Genomic DNA, 6,734 nt, shown 5'->3' on the forward strand with positions numbered 1-6,734 from the left:
CCGGCTAAGCAATTTTACCGGGCCGCCCGGTTCTTTTTTTTAACCAGCCCGGTTCTTTTTACACTTCCAGCTGGAGCTCAGCAGCGGCTTTTTGGACAAGATCACGCCGTGTTAGGCTTTCAGAGCCCCGGCTAAGCAATTTTACCGGGTCGCCCGGTTCTTTTTTTTAACCAGCCCGGTTCTTTTTACACTTCCAGCTGGAGCTCAGCAGCGGCTTTTTGGACAAGATCACGCCGTGTTAGGCTTCCAGAGCCCCGGCTAAGCAATTTTACCGGGTCGCCCGGTTCTTTTTTTAACCAGCCCGGTTCTTTTTACACTTCCAGCTGGAGCTCAGCATCGTGTAAAACATAAACCAAACGATGAAATTGGTTATTTCTTCATGTATAATGATCAACTCGATACTCCCTAGCCCCCAACAGCCTTTTTTTTCATAACACTTTAACCAGAGTGACGGGAGAGCGGCATTTCAGAAAACGTGCTTATCTCGGCGAGAAAAAGCGATTTCGGCAATAAAATTTAAAACGCGTGTAAAACATAAACCAAACGATGAAATTGGTTATTTCTTCATGTATAATGATCAACTCGATACTCCCTAGCCCCCAACAGCCTTTTTTTTCATAACACTTTAACCAGAGTGACGGGAGAGCGGCATTTCAGAAAACGTGCTTATCTCGGCGAGAAAAAGCGATTTTGGCAATAAAATTTAAAACGCGTGTAAAACATAAACCAAACGATGAAATTGGTTATTTCTTCATGTATAATGATCAACTCGATACTCCCTAGCCCCCAACAGCCTTTTTTTTCATAACACTTTAACCAGAGTGACGGGAGAGCGGCATTTCAGAAAACGTGCTTATCTCGGCGAGAAAAAGCGATTTCGGCAATAAAATTTAAAACGCGTGTAAAACATAAACCAAACGATGAAATTGGTTATTTCTTCATGTATAATGATCAACTCGATACTCCCTAGCCCCCAACAGCCTTTTTTTTCATAACACTTTAACCAGAGTGACGGGAGAGCGGCATTTCAGAAAACGTGCTTATCTCGGCGAGTAAAAGCGATTTCGGCAATAAAATTTAAAACGCGTGTAAAACATAAACCAAACGATGAAATTGGTTATTTCTTCATGTATAATGATCAACTCGATACTCCCTAGCCCCCAACAGCCTTTTTTTTCATAACACTTTAACCAGAGTGACGGGAGAGCGGCATTTCAGAAAACGTGCTTATCTCGGCGAGAAAAAGCGATTTCGGCAATAAAATTTAAAACGCGTGTAAAACATTAACCAAACGATGAAATTGGTTATTTCTTCATGTATAATGATCAACTCGATACTCCCTAGCCCCCAACAGCCTTTTTTTTCCATAACACTTTAACCAGAGTGACGGGAGAGCGGCATTTCAGAAAACGTGCTTATCTCGGCGAGAAAAAGCGATTTCGGCAATAAAATTTAAAACGCGTGTAAAACATAAACCAAACGATGAAATTGGTTATTTCTTTATGTATAATGATCAACTCGATACTCCCTAGCCCCCAACAGCCATTTTTTTCATAACACTTTAACCAGAGTGACGGGAGAGCGGCATTTCAGAAAACGTGCTTATCTCGGCGAGAAAAAGCGATTTCGGCAATAAAATTTAAAACGCGTGTAAAACATAAACCAAACGATGAAATTGGTTATTTCTTCATGTATAATGATCAACTCGATACTCCCTAGCCCCCAACAGCCTTTTTTTTTCATAACACTTTAACCAGAGTGACGGGAGAGCGGCATTTCAGAAAACGTGCTTATCTCGGCGAGAAAAAGCGATTTCGGCAATAAAATTTAAAACGCGTGTAAAACATAAACCAAACGATGAAATTGGTTATTTCTTCATGTATAATGATCAACTCGATACTCCCTAGCCCCCAACAGCCTTTTTTTTCATAACACTTTAACCAGAGTGACGGGAGAGCGGCATTTCAGAAAACGTGCTTATCTCGGCGAGAAAAAGCGATTTCGGCAATAAAATTTAAAACGCGTGTAAAACATAAACCAAACGATGAAATTGGTTATTTCTTCATGTATAATGATCAACTCGATACTCCCTAGCCCCCAACAGCCTTTTTTTTCATAACACTTTAACCAGAGTGACGGGAGAGCGGCATTTCAGAAAACGTGCTTATCTCGGCGAGAAAAAGCGATTTCGGCAATAAAATTTAAAACGCGTTCAAAACATAAACCAAACGATGAAATTGGTTATTTCTTCATGTATAATGATCAACTCGATACTCCCTAGCCCCCAACAGCCTTTTTTTTTCATAACACTTTAACCAGAGTGACGGGAGAGCGGCATTTCAGAAAACGTGCTTATCTCGGCGAGAAAAAGCGATTTCGGCAATAAAATTTAAAACGCGTGTAAAACATTAACCAAACGATGAAATTGGTTATTTCTTTATGTATAATGATCAACTCGATACTCCCTAGCCCCCAACAGCCTTTTTTTTCATAACACTTTAACCAGAGTGACGGGAGAGCGGCATTTCAGAAAACGTGCTTATCTCGGCGAGAAAAAGCGATTTCGGCAATAAAATTTAAAACGCGTGTAAAACATAAACCAAACGATGAAATTGGTTATTTCTTCATGTATAATGATCAACTCGATACTCCCTAGCCCCCAACAGCCTTTTTTTTCATAACACTTTAACCAGAGTGACGGGAGAGCGGCATTTCAGAAAACGTGCTTATCTCGGCGAGAAAAAGCGATTTCGGCAATAAAATTTAAAACGCGTGTAAAACATAAACCAAACGATGAAAATGGTTATTTCTTCATGTATAATGATCAACTCGATACTCCCTAGCCCCCAACAGCCTTTTTTTTCATAACACTTTAACCAGAGTGACGGGAGAGCGGCATTTCAGAAAACGTGCTTATCTCGGCGAGAAAAAGCGATTTCGGCAATAAAATTTAAAACGCGTGTAAAACATAAACCAAACGATGAAATTGGTTATTTCTTCATGTATAATGATCAACTCGATACTCCCTAGCCCCCAACAGCCTTTTTTTTCATAACACTTTAACCAGAGTGACGGGAGAGCGGCATTTCAGAAAACGTGCTTATCTCGGCGAGAAAAAGCGATTTCGGCAATAAAATTTAAAACGCGTGTAAAACATAAACCAAACGATGAAATTGGTTATTTCTTCATGTATAATGATCAACTCGATACTCCCTAGCCCCCAACAGCCTTTTTTTTCATAACACTTTAACCAGAGTGACGGGAGAGCGGCATTTCAGAAAACGTGCTTATCTCGGCGAGAAAAAGCGATTTCGGCAATAAAATTTAAAACGCGTGTAAAACATAAACCAAACGATGAAATTGGTTATTTCTTCATGTATAATGATCAACTCGATACTCCCTAGCCCCCAACAGCCTTTTTTTTCATAACACTTTAACCAGAGTGACGGGAGAGCGGCATTTCAGAAAACGTGCTTATCTCGGCGAGAAAAAGCGATTTCGGCAATAAAATTTAAAACGCGTGTAAAACATAAACCAAACGATGAAATTGGTTATTTCTTCATGTATAATGATCAACTCGATACTCCCTAGCCCCCAACAGCCTTTTTTTTCATAACACTTTAACCAGAGTGACGGGAGAGCGGCATTTCAGAAAACGTGCTTATCTCGGCGAGAAAAAGCGATTTCGGCAATAAAATTTAAAACGCGTGTAAAACATAAACCAAACGATGAAATTGGTTATTTCTTCATGTATAATGATCAACTCGATACTCCCTAGCCCCCAACAGCCTTTTTTTTCATAACACTTTAACCAGAGTGACGGGAGAGCGGCATTTCAGAAAACGTGCTTATCTCGGCGAGAAAAAGCGATTTCGGCAATAAAATTTAAAACGCGTGTAAAACATAAACCAAACGATGAAATTGGTTATTTCTTCATGTATAATGATCAACTTGATACTCCCTAGCCCCCAACAGCCTTTTTTTTCATAACACTTTAACCAGAGTGACGGGAGAGCGGCATTTCAGAAAACGTGCTTATCTCGGCGAGAAAAAGCGATTTCGGCAATAAAATTTAAAACGCGTGTAAAACATAAACCAAACGATGAAATTGGTTATTTCTTCATGTATAATGATCAACTCGATACTCCCTAGCCCCCAACAGCCTTTTTTTTCATAACACTTTAACCAGAGTGACGGGAGAGCGGCATTTCAGAAAACGTGCTTATCTCGGCGAGAAAAAGCGATTTCGGCAATAAAATTTAAAACGCGTGTAAAACATAAACCAAACGATGAAATTGGTTATTTCTTCATGTATAATGATCAACTCGATACTCCCTAGCCCCCAACAGCCTTTTTTTTCATAACACTTTAACCAGAGTGACGGGAGAGCGGCATTTCAGAAAACGTGCTTATCTCGGCGAGAAAAAGCGATTTCGGCAATAAAATTTAAAACGCGTGTAAAACATAAACCAAACGATGAAATTGGTTATTTCTTCATGTATAATGATCAACTCGATACTCCCTAGCCCCCAACAGCCTTTTTTTTCATAACACTTTAACCAGAGTGACGGGAGAGCGGCATTTCAGAAAACGTGCTTATCTCGGCGAGAAAAAGCGATTTCGGCAATAAAATTTAAAACGCGTGTAAAACATAAACCAAACGATGAAATTGGTTATTTCTTCATGTATAATGATCAACTCGATACTCCCTAGCCCCCAACAGCCTTTTTTTTCATAACACTTTAACCAGAGTGACGGGAGAGCGGCATTTCAGAAAACGTGCTTATCTCGGCGAGAAAAAGCGATTTCGGCAATAAAATTTAAAACGCGTGTAAAACATAAACCAAACGATGAAATTGGTCATTTCTTCATGTATAATGATGAACTCGATACTCCCTAGCCCCCAACAGCCTTTTTTTTTCATAACACTTTAACCAGAGTGACGGGAGAGCGGCATTTCAGAAAACGTGCTTATCTCGGTGAGAAAAAGCGATTTCGGCAATAAAATTTAAAACGCGTGTAAAAACATAAACCAAACGATGAAATTGGTTATTTCTTCATGTATAATGATCAACTCGATACTCCCTAGCCCCCAACAGCCTTTTTTTTTCATAACACTTTAACCAGAGTGACGGGGGAGCGGCATTCAGAAAACGTGCTTATCTCGGCGAGAAAAAGCGATTTCGGCAAATAAATTTAAAACGCGTGTAAAAACATAAACCAAACGATGAAATTGGTTATTTCTTCATGTATAATGATCAACTCGATACTCCCTAGCCCCCAACAGCCTTTTTTTCATAACACTTTAACCAGAGTGACGGAGAGCGGCATTTCAGAAAACGTGCTTATCTCGGCGAGAAAAAGCGATTTCGGCAATAAAATTTAAAACGCGTGTAAAACATAAACCAAACGATGAAATTGGTTATTTCTTCATGTATAATGATCAACTCGATACTCCCTAGCCCCCAACAGCCTTCTTTTTGTCATAACACTTTAACCAGAGTGACAGGGAGCAGCGGCATTTCAGAAACTTGCTTATCTCGGCAGAGAAAAAGCGATTTCGGCAATAAAATTTTAAACGCGTGTAAAACATAAACCAAACGATGAATTGGTTACTTCTTCATGTATAATGATCAACTCGATACTCCCTAGCCCCAACAGCCTTTTTTTTCATAACACTTTAACCAGAGTGACGGGGAGAGCGGCATTTCAGAAAACGTGCTTATCTCGGCGAGAAAAAGCGATTCGGCAATAAAATTTAAAACGCGTGTAAAACATAAACCAAACGATGAAATTGGTTATTTCTTCATGTATAATGATCAACTCGATACTCCCTAGCCCCCAACAGCCTTTTTTTTCATAACACTTTAACCAGAGTGACGGGAGAGCGGCATTTCAGAAAACGTGCTTATCTCGGCGAGAAAAAGCGATTTCGGCAATAAAATTTAAAACGCGTGTAAAACATAAACCAAACGATGAATTGGTTATTTCTTCATGTATAATGATCAACTCGATACTCCCTAGCCCCCAACAGCCTTTTTTTTCATAACACTTTAACCAGAGTGACGGGAGAGCGGCATTTCAGAAAACGTGCTTATCTCGGCGAGAAAAAGCGATTTCGGCAATAAAATTTAAAACGCGTGTAAAACATAAACCAAACGATGAAATTGGTTATTTCTTCATGTATAATGATCAACTCGATACTCCCTAGCCCCCAACAGCCTTTTTTGTTTCATAACACTTTAACCAGAGTGACGGGAGAGCGGCATTTCAGAAAACGTGCTTATCTCGGCGAGAAAAAGCGATTTCGGCAATAAAATTTAAAACGCGTGTAAAACATAAACCCAACGATGAAATTGGTTATTTCTTCATGTATAATGATCAACTCGATACTCCCTAGCCCCCCAACAGCCTTTTTTTCATAACACTTTAACCAGAGTGACGGGAGAGCGGCATTTCAGAAAACGTGCTTATCTCGGCGAGAAAAAGCGATTTCGGCAATAAAATTTAAAACGCGTGTAAAACATAAACAAACGATGAAATTGGTTATTTCTTCATGTATAATGATCAACTCGATACTCCCTAGACCCCAACAGCCTTTTTTTTCATAACACTTTAACCAGAGTGACGGGGAGAGCGGCATTTCAGAAAAGTGCTTATCTCGGCGAGAAAAAGCGGATTTCGGCAATAAAATTTAAAACGCGTTGTAAAACATAAACCAAACGATGAAATTG

The sequence above is a fragment of the Syngnathus leptorhynchus genome, unplaced genomic scaffold (genome assembly GCF_054491065.1).
Source record: "Syngnathus leptorhynchus isolate UIUO unplaced genomic scaffold, UIUO_Slep HiC_scaffold_213, whole genome shotgun sequence".
NCBI lineage: Eukaryota > Metazoa > Chordata > Actinopteri > Syngnathiformes > Syngnathidae > Syngnathus > Syngnathus leptorhynchus.